This window comes from Puccinia triticina, chromosome 2A, assembly GCF_026914185.1.
Source record: "Puccinia triticina chromosome 2A, complete sequence".
Taxonomy (NCBI): Eukaryota; Fungi; Basidiomycota; class Pucciniomycetes; order Pucciniales; family Pucciniaceae; genus Puccinia; species Puccinia triticina.
This window is the reverse complement of record NC_070559.1, coordinates 6,967,546-6,973,545: the sequence shown is the minus strand read 5'-3', so window position 1 is coordinate 6,973,545 and position 6,000 is coordinate 6,967,546.

Sequence of the window (6,000 nt, the reverse complement as noted above, 5' to 3'; positions counted from 1 at the left end):
GGCGGCAGATGATCGAAAGGAATCCAAATTTCCTAGGCAAAGAGAGAACCAAGTACATATCACCTTAAGTAGATTGTCAAGAGGGTGCTCGGCCTCGGAACCGGCGTGTTTCGAAGGCTCGGACGAAAAGAAACCGGACAAATCTTTAAACAGATCACTGCCGTGATGCGCGTTCTCACAGCGCACTCTCTATCTACAGCCGGTCGGTAGATCAACAAACTCAAAGCAATAGATCCTCTCGCTGCAGGCGGATCGTCCATGAAGAGAAAGATCACTGGAGCCTCAACTTAATCCTTTGGTGAACAGCCGGATCATAGCAATGGGCCTGCGGATATCCGGCCGAGGGAAGGCTCTGGCCAGATTCGTGGATCCCTGATCTTTTTCTTTCCATTTTCACCCGATATGCTGATCACACTCTAGATTTTTTCCCTTTTCCTCAGTTCTTCACAATAAACAATGGGACCTATGCTGGGAGGCCCGCAGATCTTGACACAAAGTCATCCAATGGGGTTGACTTGGTTTCAAAAAATTTCATTTTTTATCATTCAGCTTGTTGCCTGCATACTGTGCTCTCCAATTTTACCTCTTTGTTTTGAACAGTAATGAACATTCTGAGAAATTTGCAACAAATTAGCTGAAAATTTCCACATTTTTTTTACAGACTTACTTTGCGCACTGCGGAAAACTCTTTGCGCACTATGGGGGTCGTTGTTTTGACATCCAGCCCCCAGTGTGCGCTTCCGCCACGGCTCTTTGTGCACTGCACAAGAAGAACTAGATTTTCTGCGTTTTTTTTTCTATATCATGTCAAAGCGGGTAATCATCAACTCTGTGAAATTTTCTTGAGGTACTGGGGTCTCTCCTTCCAACAGAAGAAAATTATGAAATAATTAATGAAAAATAAGAATACTTGGGTACCCTTAAGTGGTTTAAAGGGCATACACACAGGGAAGGGAGTTAACCCCAGGGGTTTCACACCCCAATGCAAAGATACACAGATTTACAACACTTTTCTGCCAACAAACAATAATAGATCCTCTCACACCTACTGCTGCTGCACTGGACCAAAAAACATTGTCAAATCTTCAGAGATCAACGAGATCCCCGTCTGGAAGTCAAAACTGCCACATGAAAGGCTTACAAAACCAATGATTCTGAACTCAATCATACAGTCCCGGCGCCCCCAGAACAGAGCTATATGTTGCAGGAGGAGTGCTACAACAGCCATTGAAAAAGTCTGCAGTGTCAGCCAAAGGGCTATAAACCTAAATGCCAAAAACGTCACCTGCCAAAGACCCACCAATAGTTTCAGCTGCCTCAGCAACAAGGGAGCCCCTGAGGTTTTTTCCAATCTGCAATGTTTGAAGTACGATCTCACTGTTTTCACTCTCTATCTTACTGCCATCATCAGTGATTAATCATGATCTGTTTTCTCAACAGGTTTGGTAGGGAAGCCATTAAGCATACCAGATTTAAGATTGAAGATGATCAAGTAGTGCCTGAAATCAGTGATTGTGAGTTTGTTTCCAGCGCTTAAAACCGTGTTGTTCTTGACAAGATACCTTTCTACATAGCCAAACAGCTTGGTCTCTGCTTTGCCTCTATGACCTAACTCCTCGTGTAAGCTCCACAGGACAGCTTCCTGATCAATGCGTTGTGTCACTACCACCAGGTGTACCGGCGCACTCCAACACCCTAGCTGGCCCTCATGCACAAAAAAATTCGCCGCTTTACGCTTGATCCAGCGCTGAACTGTCTGCCCAATTCCCGCAGGGTAGCAAAGAGTTGTCAGGAACACCACCAAGTACTCGTACCTCGTCATCTAGGTCACTGGCAAGCCTCCACCCTCCTTCACGACTGCGACCTTTGCCATTTGCACATCAAGAATCCGCCGCTCCACATCCAGCTGTTCCGCCAGCGCAAATCAATCCTCATTGTCACCCAGCGGAATGCGGGAAAGCGCGTCCGGTAACGTGAATGCCTTGCCCAGCACGTGCACCACTTCCAAAGAAAACAACTGCAAAAATGCCACCCACCGCATCATAGGGGCATTAGACAACGACGGACAGTTGATCATCCGCACCAACACCTCCACATCAACCAGTAATTCGAAATAGACGCCCCACAGTATATGTTGCAACCTCCGCACAATTTTTGCCACTCCGCACAGTTCCAGCTTTGGCTGAGAATACTGTGATTCCACGTCTGTAAACGTCACCGACTCATACAGCACGGGCCGATCCTTCCTGTCCTCTTCCTGGGTGAGTACTCCGCCAACACCAAACTCACTTGAGTCCACCGCCAAACAGATTCCGCCCCTATTGTAGTCAAGTTCCTTTAACAAGATCTTTCTGCCTACTATGTCCTTCAGCATTGCAAACGCCTCGTCACATTCTTGGGTCCAGTTCCATTCCGCATTCTTGCGTGTCAATTTCCGCATCAGACTCACAATTTCCGCAAACCTCTCGATGAACATGCGCACAAAACTACATAACCTGAGGAACTGCAGGATATGAGACGCCTTCTGTGGTGTCGGCCAATCCAGTATCTTATTCCGCTTAGGTTCTGCGACCCGCCGTCCGTCTCTAGACACCTTGTGCCCCAGGAACTCCAGCGCTGGTACACAAACTGCAAACTTCTTCCCTGAAACCGGAAGACCCGCTTCCTCAATCCGGAACAGAACCCGCTCCAGAGCCACCGCGTACTCCCAAACAAACCAACAAATATTAGGGTTTTCCGCCAACGCTGCCCCGCCGTAGTCACTCCTCAGTCCTTTTACGGCCGCATCATCAATAAATATCTGCGCCGTGTGGGGTAACTCATCCTGAAGGATCCAGGACATCTGCGCCTGATACACCGCCACCAAGTTAGTAGCCCCCTGCAGAAGCCGGGTAAGCTGCAAACACCCCAGTTGCGTTTTGAACACCGTCAGCGGCCTTGACTCCGTATGCAATTCCCGCTGGTTGTATCCGCCCATAACGTCCACCAGACCATAGCAAACCCTCCCCGCCATAGTGTCAATGAGCTCCTCTATGCGTGGCGGCAATCCAGCGTCCCGTATAGTGACCAAATTAAGCCGTTGCAAGTCGTGCATGATCCGCAGACTCTTCTTATCCTGCTTAATTACCGCAAAGATCGGACTAGAACAGCTGGAGCATGATTGCTCATACAACCCCGTCCGCAACCATTCCTGCACCAGTTCCGTCAAGGGTGAAACGCTGCGCTGCGCTGTGAAAAGCGGCCAGCGCAGCGCAAAAAGTGCACCCCCGCTGTGAGTAAATTCCAATCAGCGGCAGCGGCAGCGGGTTGCGCTGCCGCTACCGCTGTTCGCAGCGGTCTTGCGCTTTCCCTCCGGGGCAAAAAGCGGAAGCGCAGCGCAGAAAAGCGCACTTTCGCTGCGAAAAAGCGCAGCGCAGCGCACATGCGCTGCATCGGCGCTGTATGTTGCTGTTTGTTGCTGTTGCTGCGCTATAGATGCGCAGCGGCTTCCAGGCTGCTGGCCGCTTTCAAGAGGCTGCTGCGCTGAATGGCCGCAGCGACCAACAACAAAGCCGACCGCTTCACCAGCCTGCTGCTTCCGCCCTATCCCCCAGCCACAATTGGGCACCATGGGCCTGGCCGACTCAAACAGTATCATGGAAGAAGTACCTTCGACACCCCCCAATACCACGGACCATTCCCACACTGTGCCTGAATCTGTAACTCGACGAGAATCCTCCCGCATCCGCACCCCCATGTCCAGACCAGGCTTTATAGCCACACAAAGCGACTCACGACGTGCTCTGGTTCCAATTTTGCCCAAGCCAAAGCAATCCCGCTCGACTAATCATCAAGTTGATGTTGAGGAGGAACACCTTGAACTTGGTTCGGGAGGCACCAGCCAGGTAAATTTCTTATTCATTTCAATGAATTATAATTTTCCAATATTAAAATTGGGTTTTCTATTCTTAGTTGGACTCGCAGGCACCAACTCAAGTATCCAGCCGAACTGGTCAGCAGGTTACCGTCAATCTTCGACAGGACTCCAATGATGAAAACAGAGTGGCCAATGTACGAAAAGCAGATCAAAGCAAGGACAAAGATGGGTTTGATCATGTCTCACTGTACTTCTGGCCGTTGTGTGAAGGACCCAAACAGGTATGATTTCTATTTTATTTCAAATATAAAATCATCTCATTTAACTCTATCATCCATGCGGTGAATTTTTAGGATTTGTCGTCCAAGGGAAATCGCTGCAGGTGGTGCCCAAACGAGTTTAAAGCGCAGGCTCGATCAAGCTATAACCTGAAGTGCCATCGTGATGGTACTTATATCAAAGGATCTCTTCGACCGCCATGCCCTGGACGTGCTAATGCTATTGCGGCCGGAGCCCATCTCCCATCAAGCGCTGCCCAAGCTGTCATCGATAAGGCTGAGGCCCAACCGGCAGGGGTTGGGAATCTTATTGCTTACACCACCAAAGGCCAATTCAACAATGATACTTTGAATCGTCTCCTTGTCATCTGGATCGTACGTCAATCTCTCCCTTGGATCCGAATTGAAGATTACCTCCTCCGAGTGTGCTTTGACTACGCCATGCACAACACCAAGTTGCATTCGAGAGTATGGGCTGCATCGGTGGCCCACAAACTTTAACTTGAACAACAAGTTCAAGTTATCAAGTCAATCGAGGTATTCATTTCCTTCTTTTACTCCTAACCATATATTGGAAAATCTGTAATTAATCAATTTCCAATCAAATTTGATTGTCAGGAATCCGAATCGATGATATCCCTCATATCCGATGTCTGGACCACCAAGGGAAGCCATAAGGCCTTTGTGGGAATCAGCTGCTGCTACATAACAAAGGATTGGAAGTATGTTTCTCAGCATCTAGCAATCAAGTACATCTTGTGGCATCACAATGGGAAGTACTTGGCTGCTCCCTTTGCTAACGTTCTGATCAAGCATAAATTACACAATAAGATATGTATATTTATCCCATCTCCACTTTCCCTCGCCTCAACTAATTTTTTTACAATTTAATTACGTTCTAGCCCAGACAACCGACTCGGGGAGCAACAATTTTACAATGGCAAGTGGTGTGGCGTCAATCTTTCAATCTCACGACTTGACTCACTGGAATGTCAAGAAGAATCATCACCGATGCATCTGCCATGTCATCGCGTTGATTCTAGGCGCTGGTCTGAAGGCCCTTCAGCTTTCAAAGGTAATGGTAAGACCTGAAAAGTCTGATCAATACTTCCCTTTGCTTGATTCCATCCCCGAGGAGGAAGACCCAACCGGTGAAGATATAATTGTAGTAGAAAATCCGGTCTCCGATGGCGAGGAGGATATTGATCCAGATGATGCTGAAGCTGCCACCCATGTTGATGAACTTGGCTGGGAGGAAAATGGTCATGATGAGAATGATAAAGATGGTATTGGGCTCACTTTAAAAAAGGCAAGCCCTTGTTTCCCTGAATTTGAAATATTCAAGTATTACTCCTAACGGTTTACTTTCCAGGTTGACTACATCTGCCGCAGGATTGCTTCCTCCCCCCAAAAACAAGCAGAGTTCAAGCTCTGGGCTGCCGCGCGCAATTACACGGGACGCGGAGTTATCGGAGGATATGGGATTCGTTGGAATATTGCTTACGACAGTCGCCAACGAGCCTACGAGGCAAGAAGGGTCATCAACCAACTCTTGGAAAATGAGATCGACAAGTATGCTGGGAAAACTGCAGCAAAGAAAGGGTTTTTTAAGGGGTACGAGCTGGCGTCTGCGGAATGGGAGGACATTGCTAGTCTAAACTCAGTTTTGAAAGTACGCTGCTTGATTCATTCTATTGCAGCTTATGAATATTATTTTTCTCACATCTTGGTTAATAATCTACAGGATTTTTTGGAGATGACGAAACGGATGGAGGGGGATGGACCAAAGCTCTCCCTTACGATGTACGAGTATTTACGGCTTCGCGATTCTCTCGAGAAGAAGCAGGCGGCGGCCACCTTGACTCC